Source organism: Dysidea avara, chromosome 8, assembly GCF_963678975.1.
Source record: "Dysidea avara chromosome 8, odDysAvar1.4, whole genome shotgun sequence".
NCBI classification, from domain to species: Eukaryota; Metazoa; Porifera; class Demospongiae; order Dictyoceratida; family Dysideidae; genus Dysidea; species Dysidea avara.
Window position 1 is genome coordinate 31,095,228 of NC_089279.1, and position 24,323 is coordinate 31,119,550.

Here is a 24,323-nt window from a genome sequence, read left to right on the forward strand (position 1 = left end):
CTGGTGAAATAGATACCCTATCATTTCAATAGGAATTCAATTAGACAGCACACGTAATGCTTGTTACGTCAGATGATTGCACTTCAATTCGAACAAAAGCATTGTGTTGCCAAGGCGATTTCTGTGTGAACGTCTTTGGCATGTACTAATTGGCTAGCGCCGAATCTGGGCACTAGAAATGATTTAGTATCTGTATTTCACCAGACCCTTACTTTATACGAAGGGGCGGGCGGCACCAGACTAACGGGGTGCATGTATCAATTTGTGCTAAAGTCATGGAGCATATCATATATCACTCTATCGTGAGCCACCTTAATCAGAACAACATATTAATTGAAAATCAGCATGGATTCAGAGCAAACCATTCATGTGTAACCCAACTCATCACATTAACTGAAGATATATCCTTTGCTTTAGATCACCAAAAACAAATACCGTATAGCTGGTAATTTTCGAAAGGTTTTTATTTTCGGATATTTCGAAGAGGCCCTTCTCTTCGAAAATAAATTCCCACGTCCGGTTGTTTTTTGAAAATAAATTCCCACAAGTGAAAGCAACCGTCTAACCCGCTTTTGGTGATTCGTTCGTGTATTCCTCGAGTTTTAGCTCAGTATTGCTGATGATAATGGGTAAACTGTATCATTACTGTACCAATAACCAGAAAACAGGTGATCCAGAATGGTAATTGGTGCTGTCTGCTCTACCATCTATGGTGATTAGGATACTATGAGCTAGCTATGATCGAGCGTGTATGATCATGCCAGTGAGTTCACTCCAGCCGAGACTCCCTCAGTCTTCTCTCCAGTGCACAGGAATGGGGATTATTCCATCAGTAAGTCAGTTTTCGACAAACATTCATGCATCTTCATAATTTATGACACGATTTTTCGTTCAGGTATTTGAAATCCATCCGGACTTCGAAATATGCACTCTTCAAAATTAAAATCTTTCGAAATTCATATTTTGCTTCTTGTACGAAAATTTCTGTTTCAAAAATAACCCGCTATACGGTAGACATCATCCTATTAGACTTTTCTAAAGCATTTGACACAGTGCCACACCAGTGACTACTAACTAAATTAAGATTCTATGGAATTAATGGTAATAGTTATAATTGGATCCAAACTTGGCTTACTCACCGCTCCCAGTGTGTTGTGTTAGATAGTGAATCCTCGAGTCCAGTGCCAGTGCTTTCTGGAGTACCACAAGGCACAGTGCTCGGACCATTAATGTTTCTGTTGTACATTAATGACATTACTAAAGATATCAACTCACCACTCCGCTTGTTTGCTGATGATTGCTTACTTTACAGAGTTATTAACAGTGCAGAAGATGCCAACATGCTTCAAGAAGACCTGAATAGGTTATCAGAATGGGCAAACACCTGGCAACTTAGATTCAATGTTAGTAAATGTACTGTCATACGTTGTACAAGATCCTTGACACCATTCAATCATGTCTATACCTCAATAATCACATCTTAAATCTATCTGATCAACATACTTACTTAGGAGTAATCCTTAATACATCGCTATCTTGGTCACCACACATTTCTAGTATTGTTACTAAAGCATCTAAAACACTTAATTTTCTGAAACGCAATTTAAACAAATGCTCAAAACAAGTTAAAGAATCTGCTTATCTAACAATGGTCAGGCCACAACTAGAATATGCAACAGACGTCTGGGACCCTCACCAAACTGGAGATGTGGCAGAGCTAGAAAAAGTACAACAAAGAGCAGCACGTTGGGTAATGAATGATTATGGTAGACTTAGTTCTGTCACCTCAGTGTTAAATCAGCTATCATGGCCAACTCTCCAGACTCGCTGCAAATTATCTCGACTACAAACATTACACAAAGTTTTTTACCAACAGATATCACTTACAATTCCTCCATACTACCTACCAACATCACGATCCACGAGACTGTACCATCCACTGCACTACATCTTATCACATGTATCTACCACAGCACACCAAAATAGTTATTTTTCAAAAACAATTAATGATTGGAACTCTTTACCAGTAGATCTTATTGAAGTTGCAGATGCTGACATTTTTAGAACCGGACTACAATCATTATTGTAATTGTGTTGCATGTATTTGGGCAAATCTGAGCACACCAGCAGGGCTGACTGCTCAGTAATAATAATAATCATAATCATCAAAACTTGCTCGCTTCTGTTCACATCTGAATTTTGAAATTGATATAACCTTGAATGGGCGCTATTCACCACACTATGAAACATTCATTCAGTCCTTGTCATGATGCTGCAGTTGGTAGTCACATGATCTTCTTTCTATTAAGTGCCTTACATTGGTAATACCACAATCAAAACCAATTCAAGATCGCCGTTTCTCCTCTGGAAAGAAAAGCTTGATTTGACGTGGATCAGTGTTGCATAAGTATTCTATTGTTTTGTAATTCAACACATGGCGAAAAGCATTTACCAGGGCACAAGTCAAATTAACCAGGGCCCGGGTATAGATGCGCCACTGTCAATAACCCCTTTAGGAAATAATTATATTTACAGGTGCTTAAATAATAAGTATTAACAGGTGCTTATTTAACGTGTCATGTATTACTCACGATACATGGCTGCAAGGACAAAACCAGAGAAGGTCTTGATATCCCCTTAGAAAGAGGAAGATTGAAATACTCTAATAAAGCAGTCAGCAATTAGATTAGAAATAGCATCACGTGATTGTAGCACATGTGATATCAACTGTTCAAACTACAACAAATGGCAGAAGACACGCAGTGACTGTGAATGTAAGAACTACAGTTACAAAGGAAGCAATGTTACTCCTAGTCACTGATATTGTTACACAAGTAGGTCTGGTTTGTAATATAATGTATGAAATAATGTGTTCTTTTGCCAAAGATAGAGTGTAGTGGTAATTATCCTGACTCCACCCTGTTTGTAATGTCACGTGATATCAGCTGGCTGTTCTAGTGATTTTCCTCTAAAGACATCACTGCAAGACAGGGGCGTATCCAGGATTTTTATAATGAGGTTTCCATCAGTAAGAATATGGGCAACTATACAGTTAAAAGAATTGTGTAATATTAAATAGTTAGCACTGAACTATTCATCAATAATCAGTAAGACAAATAGTACATACATACACCTTCTCTTTTTTTGAAAAAAAGCCATCTATCCTCCCCTTTTGCTTGTTAGAAGGCGTTTCCATTGTTAACTTCAAGCCCACAATTGATTATAACAATACTCTAATTAAAGTGCATTTGACTTGTATTGCTGCTGTGAGTGATAGTGAGACTCACAGTGAAAGACTGATTCTGGAAGGTGGTATATTGTACTTGTACTCTCTAGTTAGATAGTATTAATATTTTCACACTTACTGAGGTAAGTTATTTATATTTGTGACCGGGCCTGCGAAAATAGGGAATGTGGGCACAAACTACACCTTGTCGCACAATAGGTCATATTTCAGTAGTGGAATAAAATATGTGTATTCTATAACTTGCATTATAAAGCCAATTACATGAGTAATATTTGCTGAAAATGTTATGGCCGTAGTTGCATCAAAAGTTATGAGCCATGAAAGCTTGAATAAGTAGGCAAATTTTATGTGCCCACATGCCCTATTTTTGCAGGCCTGGTCACAATTTGTTTTGCTGTCAAATTTGCCACAATTTGTTTTGTGTTTTGCTATATGCCCTTGTAAGATCAATTAAACACGGCAATGATACAAGAATTGGTCAGGTAGTAATTCTGCACAACCAGGAAGGAGTGTGATGAAGAAGAGCTCAACCATTCGTAGTGTCGCCACAGTATGCCAGGTGGTTGTAAATGTAGTGAGCTACACCCACCATAGCATGGTATAGCAATAAGCTGCACAAAAAGCAGTGTAGGTTTCCAGCTAGATGCACACATCATGCTCGTTAAAATTTTCCCAAGGGCACATTTTTGTATGAACATGCTGCAGGTGTACAGGGTGTGCAGAATCGCATTGTGCAAACCTGTGAGGATTATCCTTTACCCAACTCTGAGACCTTCAAAAATTCCTGGATCCGCCCCTGCCATCACGACAGGTCTTCAACAGAGTGCATCCGTATGTTGGTTCTGTAATTCCTGACAGTGGACAATTGAAAAGTAAATCCATGTAGCTGCAGGGCCAATCGCTTCAATTTCTGTGTGCATGCGTGGCTGAAACATTTTTACTGCAACCACTCTAAGGGTTTGTGGTCCATTTCAATAACAAAATGAGCACCAACAAGATTATCTTAACTTCTGAGTTGCCCTGACAATTGCTAAACACTCCTCAGTAGTAGAGTAGTTCCTCTTTGTTGTGGTTATGGTTCAGCTGGCATACTCAATGACTGTGCCTCTGGCTGTAGACAGAACTGCGCCTAGGTCGAATGTCTGATGCGTCAGTGGTAATCACAAAGGTGTCATGTTTTTTAGGATAATCAAGTATGGGTGGGCTAATTAGTGCATGTTCTAGCGTGTCAAAGGCATGTTGGTGTGTGCTCTCCCATTAAAACTGGGCATTTTTGCTGGTAAGTTCAGTTAGGGGACTAGCAGAGTACAAAGTGGCAGTAGAAGTTTACCAAACTGAGAAAACAGTGGAGATCCTTGGTGGTCTTTGGCACAGCCAGGTTGAGACAATCTTGTTCTTCTCTGGTGAGGGGGCCACTCCATCACCTGAATACTCAAAGCCAAGATAGGTATATAGTGCTGTTCTTCCCCAAAAAAAAAACACTTTGACCCACAAAGAGCAGTTGTCTTGAGGTCTTGGATGTGTGTGGCCATGTCATTAGAATATACAATGCAATCATCCACATAATTGTCAACACAGTCCTTGCAGCCTTGCAGGATATCATCAAGGTATCTCTGGAAAGTCTGAGTAGCACCCGTCAAGCCATAGGGAATCCTAGTAAATTTTCAGAGGCCATACCCTGGCCCAGGACAAAATTAGGGCTGAGGTAATTATGCTCACAATTCTTTGCATTATTCTATTCAGAATTTCCTGGAAAAAGCTTACATTATGCTCCAAAATGTATGCATTATTCTCAAAATTATTCAAATAAATTGGAACAGAAATGTAGAATTGACTGTTTATTTTAAATTCTATGGTTAATTATTGCACATAAACAAGATAGTTGATTGTTCTATAGAGAAGTATGCAAAAATAGAATTGATTGCTTTATTAGAGTAAATATAGGTGAATGTTCTATTAAAGTATCTCTATCTGGTGAGTTTTCTATTAGAGTACCTTGATCTGGTGACTGTTTTATTAGAGTATCTCGATCTGGTAACTGTTCTATTAGAGCATATCGATCATTCATAAAATCCTTTCAAAATGCTAGCATAATGCTAGAATAATGATTTCTGGCACTATGCCAAAAATTATTCCGGCATAATTACAACACCTCTACGCAAAATGCAGTCTTCTCTATTGAATGTGAGTCCATAGGAAACCGCCAACAGGCACTGCAAAGGTCTAATTTGGAAAAGACCTCTTTGCGAGGCAAGTTTATGTCGGGGACCTTTTGCACGGGGGATGCGTGATGTTGTTCATCTGAACATAGTCTACACAAATCCTTATTTCTCCAGAAGTTTTAGGCACATATACAGCAGGGGAACTCCATGGGCTCGTGCTATGTTGTATAATTCCTTCTTTGGCCATCTCCTGAAGCTGCTAGTGAACTCGCTCAGTGTAGTGGAATGGGATTGGGAAGGGTGGAACTTTGATAGGTACTGCATTGCCAGTGTTGCTTCTCTATTGATTGTGGGTACACAGGAAACTGCCAATAGGCACTGCGAAGGTCTAATTTGGAAAAGACTTCTTTGCCAGCCAGTTTTTTGGGGGGACCTTCAGCATGGCGGATGGGGTATGAGTCTTTCTTCATGATGCTGTTCAACTGGACATAGTATACACAAATTCATATTTCTCCAGAAGGTTGGCACATATGTAGTAGGGGAACGCCATGGGCTTGTGCTAGGTTATATAGTGCCTTCTTTGGCCATCTCCTAAAGCTGCTAGTGAACTCGCTCACTGTAATGGAATGGGATTGGGAGGGGTGGAACTTTGATAGGTGCTGCATTTCCAGTGTTGTAGTGTGCTGTGTAGTGTTTGTGTGACCCAATACAAGTGAGAACAATGACTTGAATTCTTCCAGTGTGAGTGTAAGGGCAGGATGAATGTCGGTGGGCATGTCTAGTGTGGGTGTGTTTGCATGGTGTGGGGATTGCCTGGGGACATTCATCATCAATGGTAATCATGTGCAGGGGTTGGGGAATGGTCTGAGCAGGTTGCAACTGCAGGACTTCTTCAGGATTTTTACTGCAATAGAAGGTACACTGTTCAAAGTCAAGCACATAACCATTTCTAATCAAAAAGTCACAGCCAAGAATCACTGGTGTGGATAGATGGTCAACAACTACAAATTTGTATAACTTTCCCAGGCCAGTCGTCACTGTAGCCACTCCACAGGGAATTATATCTCTACCATCAGCAATAACTAATCTGACTCTGTGTGTGGGTTCAATCTGTGTGAGCAGTCACCTGACTACTCGAATAGAACATTCAGCAGTTGGTTCTACTTTGGAATTTATCCATATTATTTGTCTACACCTATACATATACAATGAAGTGCATTGATCTGTTTAAAAGGCTTGATTTATCTACTTGTGTAGTTATTATGTCTGGCAATACTTAATTCAGGTACACAATTTCAATTGAAAATGCTCTCAGATTCAATCTCATATCATTCACTTTCGACATTATTATTCTAACATGCACCTATTATTGTGCAATTGTGAGAGGGTGTATCATGTGCTTTATTGTCTGGAACTACCCAAACCTTTCCATTAACAAATGCTGCAGAGAGCCCTACCTATTATCTAAAGGCAGTATATTATATATTATCTACTGAAAACAATATGCATTTTACGTGGAAATGTCTCCAAACTGAAGTATTTTAGCATACATTTTCCTGGGGGGCATACCCCCAGAGTCCCCTAGTTCCAACATGGTAAGCATACCTCCACCCAAGAGATTAGAAGTTAGCCCCCCTTTATAATTCCTAGATCCACCCCGGCTGTGGTAAAGAAAAAATGTTAGGTTAAAAAAGCCCCAAAACTGGCCTATTTTGGGATATGTGAATACAAAAAGAAGTGATATCTAATCCAAAACAGCCAAACTGTAAAAAAAGAATGCAGCCCCCAAAAGGCTATGCTGAAAAAGGATGTGAAATCCAAGGTGGCAGCCAAGAAATGGCTGTGATGGTAGGTCAATGGTAAAAATTTAGTAACACAATTCAGATGAATTTGGTGCCGCTTGTCTAGCTGAATTGATAATAACAATAGCATGAATATAAACTAAGTTATATATATATATGGTTGATTAATTACTTATTTAGTTAGTGGGATACTATTAATTGCATGGGCACCTGGTTTTTAGAAGTAGCATAGCATCAACTTGTTTTCTACAACCCCTAAATCGAACTTAAAATTCCAAATTTTTCCGTATGCTTGTTTTTAAACTCTTTTATAACATTATTACTGGTGAACCCGTGCATACCGCATCAAAAGAAAGGATGGTGCCAGGAATTAAATTTTCGTTTGAACACACTCCCCGGTTATTAATTACTCTGGAGTGTTCATTACACTTCTCCTTCAGCTATGTTCATCCCGTTGTACAGCGCTGCAAAGAGAAGTAGGAGAAGTGCCTCTGCAATCAATCCAGTCCCCACGAATAATATGGACAATTCATGTACCCCAACTACTGTATCAATTACTGCCTCCCAAGTAATAGTCCATATGGTTTGCTTTCACCTATTTTCAGCTCGTTACACGGTGTTATGAACAAAGAACAGTATTAGAAGCGCCTAAGCAATCATAGATATTATATACTACATAGTAAATAACATCTATGCTGCAATCAAAGAGATTCCCATAGGTTAGCACACAACTAGGCAGATGATTGATGTCTCATGCTATTCATTAGGTATAACCAAGCCCTACTCAGTACAATCCTAAATGCCTCCATAACAATGTTATAAAATTTAAAATAAATTGTTCAATGGAATTTTCTACTGACTAACCGCCTGCCATTAGGCAAGTGTAACTTATAATGACTAAGGCTACGGGCTTGATTTTTTCACTGTTCAACATCGCTTTGTCCGGAGACCTGCCTTTTGGCATACCATAGTTTGATAGTACATACAATGCACGCATCATGGACTTTCCTTTGTCCCCCTTTGTGTCCAATTTTTTTTGCTGACAGCACAATGTGTCAATCCACAGTAGTGCAGTGCATGGCTTCCCTACATTTGTAAACGGGAACCATAGAACACAATATACATAAACTTTTATACCCAGCGGTAGGCAATTTAATATTCTAGGTGTACACAATAATACAGCGTTCAAGGCAGTAGCATTTATCAGCAGCATCCGGCCAAAGGCAGTGGTATAAAGCATTATCGTCGGTAGACGTCATTTATCAGCCACTCAATAACTTGCGGGACATAAATTATCATCCTATTTGAAGTATTTCGCTTGGCATCCACACACAATTCACAACTAAATCCTGCCAATAGTACAAAATAGTCTACCAGTACTAATTGTAATTCCACAAGTAGCTAAGTCTAATGTACGATTTTCGAAATACACTCAAATCAATTTCTAATAAAGCAACCACACAAGTATTTTAACACTGTAAACACAATGCAAAATGAATTTGATAGGACAATTGCTTCATCAATGATGTAACAAAGGTCAGCAGAATAATCTTGGTACCACTGGGCTCAGCTTTAGCTAGTTTGTTTCTTGCTATCCAGCAATGTAGCCAATGACTTACAAGCTGCTTATACGTAAACAATAACTAACAACTTCTGTCCATTGTGATGGGTGTCTTATCCACTTGTTCCTGTGTAGTGTAATATGTTCAACACTTGGCAGCTGGTTACAAGGCTCCAAACTTCTAATTGCAATGTATATGCCAGTCGATTATGCCTGATAGTGAGTGTAATTTCATTTGCAAACACTCTTCCAGCCTTCCATTGTTATGTAGTCAATTCTCCTGTTGTCTACAGGATGAAAACAGCCTCACAAGACTTTACTGTGATTCACCTTGCTTTAAGAGCTGATTCTTCCTAGGCAGCTCCATTACTCATCACTTCTAACTACCACAAGAGTCATTTCCATCTTCTTTGTCCACATAAACGATTTACAACAGCTGTCATTGTACAGCCAATAATCCATGATGAGTAAAACTACTTGTAACAGTCCACAAGACACGAATTCCAAGTCAAATAAGTGGTGACTATCTTGTAAACACGTGTGCAATTGTAAACAAACATTATTCAACCTGGATGTGTGATTATTCTGGCACAGACAGTCACTAGAGACATTAAAACAATTTCAGCCTGTCCATTCTTAGCTTGAACATCTTGTGTAAGGCTCAGTGTGCACTAGAACAAAAGAAACAAAATGGATAAAGTTCAGTACGCTACAAACCCCGGCATCATTTTCATGCCAAGAATAACAGACTGATGTAACAAAACTAAGTTATACACAAACCACTTGCCATTAACCGACAGTCCAATGTACCAGAAGTTTATTTTAGCTTGTAGAAGAACAAAACAAAACAGCACAAGGCGTCGTAGTGTTCTGAAGTTCCGTGTTTTAATCCAGATTCTATAGGATAATAATAGACGTCAAGTTGGCCGAATAATAGACAACTGATTGCTTATGCTACTGCCCAGGCACCAGGATGGTATTAGCTGAAGCTGCTTTTTGGGTGATATTTTTGGCCTGCAAAACCCAAATCCCCATAATCCCTAATATACAGTACTGTATGATAAGATAGGCCAAAAATTATGAATAATATACAGTACTGTATGTAGGGTCTGCGAAACAAAAAATCAGCTTTTAAAAATCGATCGACGATCTGTGGGATCTTCATCATAGCATACCATTGCTAGATCCACCATGAGACCGGACACACAATTGTTGTCTTCACAGAAGTATCAAATTTTGTATCGCACACGATGTAAAATTTACTTTTAAATTTTCTGCTCCACACAAATGACCGGATGAAACTTGCTACTTAGCCAGATCTTATCTAGAGTTGTTGTAGTTAAAAAGTACACACAGCAATAAGCTAATGATTTGTTTGATTCCTAGCAGAGCGCTACTTTCATTCAAAAAATTGCAAAATGAAGCACAATTTTTGAAATTCAAACTGCCCTACCACCAAGACAAGTAGGCCAACTATTCTTCACAGTATTCTGATAAGGTTGGGTGCATAGCCTATATATATTGTTAGTCTGGAAAGGATCTGAAACTTCTCACCATCTCGCAATGACATTGAAGTCTCTCCAGCACTTCTGATGCCACACTGATCACCTAATTTTGTATAGAATGATGATAAAAGATAGACCAAAATGTTTGGCAGTAGTAGCAGTCATTGTTTCTGTGATTTTATATGATGTAGTATTCCAGCAGCTCGCCAGGAGCCCCACCTAGCTTGATTGAAAAATGAAAGATTTCGTGCTTTTTCAGTTTATTTTTTAATGTTTTGCAACATGATGGTGCTGTAGGGTGATCTGGTAAAGATTTGAAACCACTATAGACCTTTTTCCAGTATAATGGACACTTTTAGTAAATTCCAGAAGCGGTTATGTTGGTAGGCAAAGATGCCTACCACATGTGTGGTTGTGGGCTGTCATAACAGACAAAGTAAACAACGTAGGCGAAGTTTTTATAGGTTTCCGAAGGACAAAGACCGCCATCGCCTTTGGCTAGCTTTCGTTTCAAGAAGAAAGCCTAATAGCTCCCCCTGGCAACCTGGTAAAGGCGACCGCGTGTGTTCAGATCACTTTATATCTGGAAGGAAATGTGATTTACCCCATTCTCCGGACTTTGTGCCATAGGTCCAGAGAAAAGAGTTGGAAATAACCGGTTGTGGGGATTCTTATCGTCGTTTTGAACGTGCAAGGAGTCATGCTAGGAGGAAAGAACAATGTAGTAAGGAACTGGAAGAGAACAGACGGGGAGTTGAATTGGAGCGAACACGATTAAATCGAATTCAGCGGGCCATCGCACAGGACCACAACTACACCTCTAGGGAAGGAGAGCTGCTTTCACCACTGTTCAGTGACGAATTAGTCGAGGAGTTAGCTATGCACGAAGAGTAAGACCCGGACCATGGCAATGAACGCGAGAATGAAAACAAATAGCTGGATGGTGTCGAGGAACCGGTAGAACAGGTTGGTATCCCTGCTGAAGTTGGTAAGACAATTTTATTAGTGAAATCTAAACTTTACAGTGTTTGTATATTTGTTCTAACAGAATGTCAAACAGAGTTAGACTGGTTTGCTGTTGAAACTAAGATTAGGGAGTTAGAGGGTAAGTTGAAAGATAGACCAGAAATTAGTGTAGAAACTACCTTAAAAGGGAAACGACAAACTAACTAGATTTTACACTGGAATTCCCACTTACAATTCCTTTTTAGCGCTAGCAGAGTATTCAGAGCCAAAGGCATTGCAACTGAGAGTATGGAGAAGCAGTGAAGCTAGTACGAGCAGTAGCACAGATGTACATTGTCGAAGAGGAAGTTCCTCCCGGTGTTTCACAAGTTTATCAATAGCCAACTAGTTATTTGCTGTGCTAATTAGGTTACGAAGAGGATTAGAAGCTTTTGATGTGTGCGTACGATTCAAGATAAGTGAAACTACCTACAGCCGTACACTGTTAAAGAAGGTTCTTTATTAAACACCCCTTGGGGTGTTTTATCTACAATTGTTGTCAGGCTCCCCTTAGGGTGTCCCAGTACACCCTTAAAGGAGTTTCAGTAACACTCACCAACGGTGTTCCAATAAACTTTAAGGTGGTATACATAACACCCCTAGGTGTTTCAATAAGCTCTTTAGCAGTGTTCAGTAGTCTTACAATTTTATTAGGGTGATTTTAAAACTACAAGCATTGAAAACTGATAATACATAATGTATAAACTTCATTTCATAAGAGTTTACTTTTCTATACACATTTTCTCCAGATTGGAATAACAGTCTCCAGTTGCAACAGCTACTCATCTTTTAGATTAAAAACATAGTGCTGGAATGGAACTAGTGATGGAGGACTCATGCAGCTACCCTCATCTTCAGGATCGCGTCCGGTAATAATGAGAAATGGTTCTGACTGACAATTCGATACTGCACAGAGTCTACATCGACATCACGTCACTGCACATAAAAGAATGAAAATATATAACATATAACGAGCATGACAATAGGCACATATTTCAAGGAACTATAGTCTTGGCCGTATACCGCACAATACAAAATTTTGGTGATTTTACTCAAGAAGGAATTTGGTGGATAATATATTGGCGAATGGTTGTATCATATTGCATTTTTTGGTGAATCAAAATCATTTTACCAAATTTGCCAAAATTTTCTCCCACCGTACAGTAGTACTGGACTATTACTGATTTTGGATTCCAAGAAGCACTACTGATATTGACGGCCTGTCTAGAGTTGTGAATTTATAATTATGCTTATACGTAATTAATGCTTCATGCAGTGAAACTATTAAAGGTTTTATATGTCAACCAAATATAACTTTGTGAATGTACACTGCAGGTAAACATACCTCAAAATTCTTAAGTAAAACACTATCCTTGCAAACCATCTTGGATGTAACAGATGACAAATCAGCTTCCAAGTACACAATCAGTAACATCTGAGAAAAATAAGACCTTGTTACATACATTCAGTATTCTTAAGTGTTACTTACCATCTGGGTGGACAAAAATCATTAGCTACATTCACCAAGAAGTCCCAATAGCTTCTTAAAGTATGGCCTGGTCTTACACTAAACTGTTGACATCAATTTTGTTCTCCACATAGGCCAGTTGATAAAAATGAAATCCTTTATATTGTCGTCAATTGGAACAGTTGCTGTAAGCTTGTTTTGTATCTATATACCAGAAGAAAACATAATTTTCAAACTATAACAAATTATTATGGTACACTTACCCAAGCACTTGACTGCAAAGAGGGGAATTTTGATCAACAACCTCTGACAAAAGTGGGCATTCAGTCGCTATTAAAGCCAGGCATTCAGTAGGGTTAAATCCACTTATCTTCAAATTGTACAGTTCCTTTGCCACCCTCTTTTATAGTCACCCTTCATGGACTGAATAGTGTCATCATACTCAGCCATCAGAAATTTCGTCGTTGGACTCCACTCTCAAGTTTTTTAGTTGGTTCATTACTGATACTTTGATCTTTTTGTTTGCTACACCCTCCTCTGAATTCTTATTCTCTAAAATAAACCAGTATAATAAGGTTTTACACTTAACAACATACTGACACAAGTCCACTGTCCATTGTCATCCAGGACCTAGCTGGGTGCTTTTGAACCACCTGGCACACCACATTGTAAGCCTCTGACTTTGGATGTGCAATGATGCATGTTCTTGGCATCTGAGCTATCTCCTGTCTGCCCTGCCAGTTGTCAAACCAGTGGAAATTGCCTTTAACATTGTCAGAGAATGTTGAAGTTCTACTGAAGATACCAGTCTCATTATGCTGTTCAGAAGTGAACACTTCTAATCGTCGTCAGTTCTTTCTTCACAGCTGCTTCTTGACTACAAATAGATCATGTATTATTCACATCAAAGTTGCCAGGCCGTTACTCACCTTTTCCCACTCTGGGCGCCAAGCACTGACAGCCGCTGCAGCCGGGTGCAAGTCGTCTTCCACGTTCCTGCCGTTGATGCTGTTAAATTTTGGTACATTTCTTTACTATCGAAAGCTGCTCGCACGTTATCGTCTCAACTGCTTCTTTCAGTGGCCATATTACTGATATTGTGCACCTGGTCTCACACCTGGTACATGCTATATAGTGCACACTGCCGTTCAAAAGCTGGGCGTTCAATGAAACACAATTTGATAGTCAAGTCATCACTTATTTCTTGGTATATTTTGACGTTCTGGAAGGTATGCGTGTATATAAATGCCAACACACGGGCCTAGGACTGCATGGAGTGTAGCTCGGTATCCGCTTGAATTATCCATTGGCCTTGTCACAATCAACTTTCATTTAATAGTGAACATGTGTTGACATCCATTAGTTCTTGTAATTTTAAAGGTCGGATCAAGTGCATGAAAAATCTTGATAGCTAAGTTTGATGTATAAATCGGACTCACAAACTGGCATTTTGAATCACATCACAGTGTATGATGATGACCACAAGGCTACCCACCGGCATCACAAAGGAAAATTGCCTTCCATTTTGAACATGATATGGAGTCTCTTAATGATATTATTACATGACTAGCTGACAATTGGAGTGATTGAAAAGATGTTGGATTATGAAGTAGCATTTAATGTGTAGCCTTGTATCGACACTGACTTTACCATGCTTATATAATGGATTGCAATCCTATGCTGACAAATTAGTACGGCACACAGAATTATTTACTTTATCGACTGTGCACACACATTCATGCTTCTCATATCTGTGACCTCTGCCTTTTGCAAAGTGTACAATTTATATTTTAGATGTCTGTAATTGTACGAAATTGAATTATTATTAATGCACACTAAAATCAAATATACAGAATGTACAAACATTATTAGTACTTGTAAAAGCAGTTACTAACATGCACAATCTAGGAAGCTACAGTATGTTGATGGATTCAGTGTGGATATAGTGTTGCTGATCTGTCCGTCTGCATGCTGAGCTCAGTGTAACATTGTTTGAGCTTCACTGTTGCACTTAACTAAATCAGCAACACTGCATGAGCTTACAATCCTATAGCATCACTGTATGGTGTGTAGACTCATTCCTACATAAAGAAATTAATTTCAAATGTATCAGTATAGGGTACAATAACACCTTTAATACACCCCAAAGGTGCTTCACTACACCTATTACAATCCAATAACATTATAGGTGTAATATAACACCCCTGGGTGTATATGTACACTTTTAAAGGTGTAGGTGTTCCATAAACACCTTTGTCAGGGTGTAACTGAACACCTCTGTTTTAACAGTGTATGTTCACTACTTGGATTTTATTTTTGTCAAAAGAGTAACGAGCTCTATCAAGACATACGGTATTGTCCTGCGGCCCAAGAAGCTTGCGCGCAACACCCGTGAGTATATTGACAGTAAGAACGAAAATGCAATTTTTGCACTTCCGTAGCTCTATGCTGACTTGATGAAACAAGACGATTTTTGCTGTGGATACTCCCTCCAACTTCAGCACTCCACATTCCAAATTTGAGTGCAATCGCTTCAAGTGTTCCCGAAATATATGACTTACTATTATTGTTATTATTATCTAATGCAAAACAGCCGAGCTGTAAACAAAGTGTGCGGCCCTCAAAAAGGCTATGGTGAAAAAGGATGTGAAATCCAAGGTGGCGGCCAAGAAATGGCTGTGATGGTAGGTTGATGGTAAAAATTTTAATAACGACAATTTTTGTGCTGCTTGGTCTTGGCACAAAATTCACCTGAATTGTCATTATTAAAATTTTTACCATTAACCTACCATCACAGCCATTTCTTGGCCGCCACCTTGGATTTCACATCTTTTTTCACCATAGCCTTTTTGAGAGCCGCACACTTTTTTTACGATTAGATGTCATTTCTTTTTGTATTTGTATACCCCATAGCTGACCTATGGCCGGCTTTGGGACTTTTTTAACCTATCTTTTTTCTTTACCACAGGAAGAAGAAAAGATGAAGTAGATGTACTTTAAATATTTTATCAGTAAATGTACAAATTATATATATATATATATATAATACATATATTTATTACAGAAATCTCCACGGTGGTTTCTTTTTAACTGAGCACTCTACAAGGTGACTTCTTCTAGATGATCTCTCTACAGGATGAATTGTTTGTAGCTGAATGATCTACAAGGTAACTTCTTCTAGCTGATCTCTCTACACGGTGATTTGTTTGTAGCTGAATTCTGTACAGGTGATTTGTTTGCAGCTGAGCTCTTTACAGAATGGTTTCTTTGTAGCTGAACTCTCTACAAGGTAACTTCTTCTAACTGATCTTTCTACAGGGCAATTTGTTTGTGGCTGAATTTTCTACAGGGTGATATGTTTGCAGCTGAACTCTCTACATGGTGGTTTCTTTGTAGCTGAACTCTCTACAAGGTAATTTCTTCTAGCTGATCTCTCTACAGGGAGATTTGTTTGTAGCTGAACTATCTACAAGGTAACTTCTTCTAGCTGATCTCTCTACAGGGTGATTTGTTTGTAGCTGAATTCTGTACAGGTGATTGGTTTGCAGCTGAGCTCTGTACAAAATGGTTTCTTTGTAGCTGAACTCTCTACAAGGTAACTGCTTCTAACTGATCTTTCTACAGGTGATTTGTTTGTAGCTGAACTATCTGCTAGGTAATTTCTTCTAGCTGATCTCTCTACAGGGTGATTTGTTGTAGCTGAATTCTGTACAGGTGATTTGTTTGCAGCTGAGCTCTTTACAGAATGGTTTCTTTGTAGCTGAACTCTCTAAAAGGTAACTTTTCTAGCTGGTGTCTCTACAAGGTCACTAGTTTGTAGCTGAACGTTCTACATGGTAGTTTCTTTGTAACTGAACTTTCTACAAGGTGACTTCTTCTAGCTGATCTTTCTACAGGGTGATTTGTTTGTAGCTGAACTCTCTACAAGGTAACTTCTTCTAGCTGATCTCTCTACAGGGAGATTTGTTTGTAGCTGAACTCTCTACAGGTGATTTGCTTGAAGCTGAACTCTCTAAATGATGGTTTCTTTGTAGCTGAACTCTCTACAAGGTAACTTCTTCTAGCTGATCTCTCTACAGGGTGATTTGTTTGTAGCTGAACTATTTGTTTGAAGCTGAACTCTCTAAATGATGGTTTCTTTGTAGCTGAACTCTCTACAAGGTAACTTCTTCTAGCCAATCTCTCTACAGGTTGATTTGTTTGTAGCTGAACTATCTACAAGATAACTTCTTCTAGCTGATCTCTCTACAGGGTGATTTGTTTGTAGCTGAATTCTGTATAGGTGATTTGTTTGCAGCTGAGCTCTTTACAGAATGGTTTCTTTGTAGCTGAACTCTCTACAAGGTAACTTCTTCTAGCTGATGTCTCTACAGGGTCACTAGTTTGTAGCTGAATTCTCTACATGGTGGTTTCTTTGTAACTGAACTCTCTAGAAGGTGACTTCTTCTAGCTGATCTTTCTACAGAGTGATTTGTTTGAAGCTGAACTCTCTACAAGGAAGCTTCTTCTAGCTGATCTCTCCACAGGGAGATTTGTTTGTAGCTGAACTCTCTACAGGTGATTTGTTTGTAGCTAAACTCTCTACATGATGGTTTCTTTGTAGCTGAACTCTCTACAAGGTAACTTCTTCTAGCTGATCTCTCTACAGGGAGATTTGTATGTAACTGAACTCTCTACATGATGGTTTCTTTGTAGCTGAACTCTCTACAAGGTAACTTCTTCTATTGATCTCTCTACAGGGCGATTTGTTTGTAGCTGAACTCTCTACATGGTGGTTTCTTTGTAGCTGAACTCTACAAGGTGATTTCTTCTAGCTGAACTATCTCTTTCCATAGTTGCATGAACTTCCTACAAGGTAACTTCTTCTAGCTGATCTTTCTACAGGGTGAATTGTTTGTAGCTGATCTCTCTACAGGGTGACTTGTTTGTAGCTGATCTCTATACAGGTTACTTGTTTCTAGCTGATCTCTTCAATTCTCTTCAAGGTGACTGCTCTATTAGGATGACTGCTCTATTAGAGTATCTCGATCTCGCACTTGCTGCACCAAGTTGGATTTCATGTTATAACTCCGTGGCTTTAAGTCTGATTCTTCTACACCGTTGATGAGCCTTTCTAAGATGATTACTCCATCTGTACAACGATTTTCAAAGCATTACCCCAAGCAGTTTATCTGGTCCCTCCAGGTATGTTACAAGGCTAATTTTGGAAATTATTGGACAGCCTAAAAATTGCCAATTTTGGCTACTTCTTGCAAACAAAAGTTACCACTTTTGGCAACTTTATAAAGCAGCATAATGCAAAGCTATAGGACTGCTAAGAATTTGCCAGTTTTGGCAAGTTTTGGTAACTAAGTTTCTATCTAACTTTGGCAACTTTTGGAAACCATCAAAAAGTTACCAAGCCTGAAACTGCTGATGGTTTCCAAATTTGGCAGTTTAAGATGGTGCACAAAACTACCAATTCTGCCAATAAATGTACTCTTTTTATGAAGACCAATGAATAAATCAATTTTGGGATCTAGTTTGCAAAAATGGCAAAATTTGATGCCCACTATTGGACTGTTCATGCATACTAAAATTACCACTTCTGGCAATTTCTTGCAAATAAAAGTTTCCACATTTGGCAACTTTTAAAAGTTGCAAAACTATTGTATTGCTTACAAATTGCCAGTTTTGGCAATTTTCTGAGGTTTCCACTTTAGGCTACTTTTGGAAGCAAGCCAAAAGTTGCCCCAAAACTGAAAACTATAGTCCAAATTTGGTAGCTTGAACATCCACAAACTGTGCTTGTACCTATCTGTTCTGCATTCCGGCAATACAACTCAATTTTAACTAAGAAAATTGAGAACTTGGACTTAATTGGCAACTGGATTAGCAGATTTTGTGATCTAGTTCACCAAAAAGATGGTGAACGGTTTGACTCAATATTGCCAAATTTGGCAGCAAAATATACATAACACAAATTTAGAATATCCTATTCTGCATTATAATTATTGTAGTTTATGCCTGCTGGCTCAATGTATATCTAATCCATACGATATATATGGTGATTACTGCTGCAATGCACTGTTCTACAATTTACGCATCTTTAAGATTCAACAGAAATATTATTTACAACTACAGTTGATGTACATTTTCCAATCAGAATTATAATTAATGTTGTCCATATCTAATGCGTTTTTTAATGGTCCTCTTACATTTACGTTTGGCCAACGGTGTGAAAGCCTCTTGAGGAACCTCTTCTTGGGGATTTGTAGCTATATAGCATGATTTGTAGCAAGATATTCTTATGACTTTGTCCATTTTATCGCATTTTGGTCAATTCACATTCAAATCATAAGTTTGCTACATAGCTATATTCCTACTACTACTTTTAAAGTGAATGTATAGCTAGCTACCTGGCATCCACTGATAATATTGCTAGTAATCATATTTTAAATACTTTCAGGCATCATTATAACAGTTCCTCTAAAGTAAGCATAGTTAAGTTAGCAGCTTTGTGAATTTTAACACTGTAATGCTCACTTTCATGCTTAATACCGGTAAACTGTAAGTGTCAAAGTTTCCAAAACTGGCAACTTTTAGACTGTTGTTATAATTGCCAAAAATAGCAGCTACTGCACACGCTTTTATAAAATTGCAATTTTTGGCAATTCTAAGAATTTGTCACACAAAATTACCAATTGTGGATAACCGAATCCCACAATCAAATTCTCTATCATCTTTTATAAAAGAAAGTACATTTATTGCCAAGTTTGGATACTTTTGAGCATCATTTGTGGTTGCTCAAAGAAACACAAAATTTGCCAATATTGGCAATTTTGCAATTTTGGGTTGCCTGAAGTTGCCAATATAGTCAACTTTGGGCGGCCTGAAGTTGCCAATATTGGCAACTTTGGGTTGCCGAAGTTGGCAACTTTGGGTGGCCTGAAGTTGCCAATATTGGCAACTTTGGGTGGCCTGAAGTTGCCAATATTGGCAACTTTGGGTTGCCGAAGTTGGCAACTTTGAGTGGCCTGAAGTTGCCAATATTGGCAACTTTGGCTTGCCGAAAGTTGCCAATTTCGGCAACTTTTAGGCTGTCCAATTGTTGCCATAAACAGCTTGTAACATACCTCGGTAGGCGTGGAAAACAGTGGTTTTTTTATTAGCTAATCTCGATTGCATAATTATTACACACTGTTGGTTTTTTTGTTGTATCGTCCTGGTTTTAAGTTCGATTTCTTTCAAACCACAAAAGGTTTGAGATTCAATAGTTAACCTATTCACCCACGGATTTTCAGCTTCTTCCCATACGTTGTTTACCCTGTAGGCGTGACAACATATTGGTGTCATAACTCTTTGCCTGTTTATCGTTTTCCAGCCAAAGTTGGTACAGAGATGCGCCTTTATACCCCCCTTCTGTGTGCCAAATTGCAAGGCAATCGAATGTGGCATTCGCGTTTTCTAGCAGTTTTTGTAAGTGTGTGAAAAGAGAAAGAAAAATAAGAAGGGGAAAAACGAAGAAACTAAGCCAATTTTTGAAGTCGCATATCTCGAGAATGCTTGAAGCGATTTCACTCAAATTTGGAATGTGGAGTCCTGTAGGTGGAGGGAGTGTCCACAGCAAAAATCGTCTTGTTTCATAAAGGCAGCACAGAGCTACGGAGGTGCGAAAATTGCGTTTTCATTCTTCCTGTCAATATACTCACGGGTGTTGCACGCCTGCTTCTTTGGCCGCACGACACACTTCCGTGTGTTTTGATTTATCTAATTTGTCAAAATGACAGGGTGGCACCAAAAGGCATAGCCTGTACAAGAGTGCTTCCTTCAAAATTGGCTTAGTTTCTTTGTTTTTTTCTTCTTATTTTTCTTCCTCTTTTCACACACTTGCAAAAACTGCTATAAAACACGAACGCCATATCCGATTGCCTTGAAATTTGGCACATAGAAGGGAGGTATAAAGGCGCATCTCGTTACCAACTTTGGCTGGAATACGATAAATAGGCAAAGAGTTATGAGCGATTATTGACGAACAATAACACCAATATGTTGTCACGCCTACAGGGTAAACCACTTATGGGAAGAAGCTGAAAATCGGTGGGTGAATAGGTTAACTATTATACCTCAAACCTTTTGTGGTTTGAAAGAAATCAAGCTAATAACCAGGAAGATACAACGTAAAAACCAACAGTGTGTAACAATCATGCAATCGAGATTAGCTAATAAAAAAACCACTACTTGCCACGCCTACCAGATAAACCGCTTGGGCTAATGCTTTGAAAGTCGCTGTACAGATGGAATAATAGTCTTAGAAATGCTCCTCAATGGTGTAGAAGAATCAGACTTAAAGCCACGGAGTTATAACACAAAATCCAACTTGGTGCAGCAAGTGCGAGATTGAGATGCTCTAATAAAGCTGTCATCCTAATAGAGCAGTCACCTTGAAGAGAATTGAAGAGATCAGCTACAAACAAGTAACCTGTATAGAGATCAGCTACAAACAAGTAACCTGTATAGACATCAGCTACAAACAATTCAACCAGTAGAGAGATCAGCTAGAAGAAATTACCTTGTAGGGAGTTCATGTAACTATGGAAAGAGATAGTTCAGCTAGAAGAAATCACCTTGTAGAGTTCAGCTACAAAGAAATCACCATGTAGAGAGTTCAGCTACAAACAAATCGCCCTGTAGAGAGATCAATAGAAGAAGTTGCCTTGCAGAGAGTTCAGCTACAAAGAAACCATCATGTAGAGAGATCAACTACAAACAAATCTCCCTGTAGAGAGATCAGAAGTTACCTTGTAGAGAGTTCAGCTAAAAAGAAACCATCATGTAGAGAGGTCAGCTGCAAACAAATCACCTGTAGAGAGTTCAGCTACAAACAAATCTCCCTGTAGAGAGATCAGCTAGAAGAAGTTTCGTTGTAGAGCGTTCAGCTACAAACAAATCACCCTGTAGAAAGATCAGCTAGAAGAAGTCACCTTGTAGAGAGTTCAGTTACAAAGAAACCACCATGTACAGAGTTCAGCTACAAACTAGTGACCTTGTAGAGACATCAGCTAGAAGAAGTTACCTTGTAGAGAGTTCAGCTTCAAAGAAACCATTCTGTAAAGAGCTCAGCTATCTGTACAGAATTCAGCTACAAACAAATCACCCTGTAGAAAGATCAGCTAGAAGGAGTTACCTTGTAGAGAGTTCAGTTACAAAGAAACCACCATGTAGAGAATTCAGCTACAAACTAGTGACCCTGTAGGGACATCAGCTTGAAGAAGTTACCTTGTAGAGAGTTCAGCTACAAAGAAACCATTCTGTAAAGAGCTCAGCTGCAAACAAACCACCTATATACAGAATTCAGCTACAAATAAATTACCCTGTAGAGAGATCAGCTAGAAGAAGTTATCTTGTAGATAGTTCAGCTACAAACAAATCACCCTGTACAGAGATCAGCTAGAAGAAGTTACCTTGTAGAGAGTTCAGCTACAAAGAAACCATCATGTAGAGAGTTCAGCTGCAAACAAATCACCTGTAGAGAGTTCAGCTACAAACAAATCTCCTGTAGAGAGATCAGCTAGAAGAAGTTTCCTTGTATAGAGTTCAGCTACAAACAAATCACCCTGTAGAGAGATCAGCTAGAAGAAATTACCTTGTAGAGAGTTCAGCTACAAAGAAACCATCATGTAGAGAGTTCAGGTGCAAACAAATCACCTATAGAGAGTTCAGCTACAAACAAATCTCCCTGTAGAGAGATCAGCTAGAAGAAGTTACCTTGTAGAGAGTTCAGCTACAAAGAAACCATTCTGTAAAGACATGAGCTGCAAAAAAATCACCTGTACAGAATTCAGCTACAAACAAATCACCCTGTAGAAATATCAGCTAGTAGAAGTTACCTTATAGAGAGTTCAGTTACAAAGAAACCACCATGTAGAGAATTCAGCTACAAACAAATCACCCTGTAGGGAGATCAACTGGAAGAAGTTACCTTGTAGAGAGTTCAGCTACAAAGAAACCATTCTGTAAAGAACTCAGCTGCCAACAAATCACCTGTACAGAATTCAGCTACAAACAAATCACCCTGTAGAAATATCAGCTAGTAGAAGTTACCTTGTAGAGAGTTCAGTTACAAAGAAACCACCATGTAGAGAATTCAGCTACAAACAAATCACCCTGTAGGGAGATCAGCTGGAAGAAGTTACCTTGTAGAGAGTTCAGCTACAAAGAAACCATTCTGTAAAGAGCTCAGCTGCAAACAAATCACCTGTACAGAATTCAGCTACAAACAAATCACCCTGTAGAAAGATCAGCTAGAAGAAGATACCCTGTAGTGAGTTCAGTTACAAAGAAGCCACCATGTAGAGAATTCAGCTACAAACAAATCACCCTGTAGAAATATCAGCTAGTAGAAGTTACCTTGTAGAGAGTTCAGTTACAAAGAAACCACCATGTAGAGAATTCAGCTACAAACAAATCACCCTGTAGGGAGATCAGCTGGAAGAAGTTACCTTGTAGAGAGTTCAGCTACAAAGAAACCATTCTGTAAAGAGCTCAGCTGCAAACAAATCACCTGTACAGAATTCAGCTACAAACAAATCACCCTGTAGAAAGATCAGCTAGAAGAAGATACCCTGTAGTGAGTTCAGTTACAAAGAAGCCACCATGTAGAGAATTCAGCTACAAACAAATCACCCTGTAGAGAGATCAGCTAGAAGAAATTACCTTGTAGAGAGCTCAGCTACAAAGAAACCACCATGTAGACAGTTCAGCTGCAAAGAAATCACCCTGTAAAAAATTCTGCCACAAACATATTGCCCTGTAGAGAGATCAGTTAGAAGAAGTTACCTTGTAGAGAGTTCAGCTACAAAGAAACTATTCTGTAAAGGGCTCAGCTGCAAACAAATCACCTGTACAGAATTTAGCTACAAACAAATCACCCTGTAGAGATATCAGCTAGAAGAAATTATCTTGTAGATAGTTCAGCTACAAGCAAATCACCCTGTAGAGAGATCAGCTAGAAGATTTTACCTTGTAGATAGTTCAGCTACAAACAAATCACCCTTTAGAAAGATCAGCTGTATAGAAGAAGTCACCTTGTAGAGAGTTCAGCTACAAACAAACCACCATGTAGAGAGTTCAGCTAGAAGAAGTTACCTTGTAGAGAGTTCAGCTACAAAGAAACCATTCTGTAAAGAGCTCAGCTACAAACAAATCACCTGTACAGAATTCACAGCTACAAACAAATCACCCTATAGAGAGATCAGCTAGAAGAAATTACAAAGAAACCATTCTGTAAAGAGCTCAGCTACAAACAAATCACCTGTACAGAATTCACAGCTACAAACAAATCACCCTATAGAGAGATCAGCTAGAAGAAATGACATTGTAGAGAGTTCAGTTACAAAGAAACCACCATGTAGAGAGTTCAGCTGCAAAGAAATCACCGTGTAAAAAATTCAGCCACAAACAAATTTCCCTGTAGAAAGATCATGCAGTTAGAAGAAGTTACCTTGTAGAGAGTTCAGCTACAAAGAAACCATTCTGTAAAGAGCTCAGCTACAAACAAATCACCTGTACAGAATTCACAGCTACAAACAAAT

At 38.8% G+C, this 24,323-nt stretch overlaps 1 protein-coding gene and 1 long non-coding RNA gene across 2 annotated transcripts in view; one reads left to right on the top strand and one right to left on the bottom strand.

Moving 5' to 3' along the window:
- The window catches only part of LOC136263550 (uncharacterized), a 52,965-nt gene that overhangs the window by 4,090 nt on the left and 24,552 nt on the right, over positions 1-24,323 (top strand). The gene's annotated exons all lie outside the window — the stretch shown is intronic.
- LOC136262650 (uncharacterized) lies at positions 12,122-12,931 on the bottom strand. The gene is made up of 3 exons (XR_010704252.1): positions 12,772-12,931; positions 12,628-12,717; positions 12,122-12,218 (listed from the first exon to the last, which is right to left on the bottom strand). It is a non-coding gene; the product is annotated as an uncharacterized lncRNA (long non-coding RNA).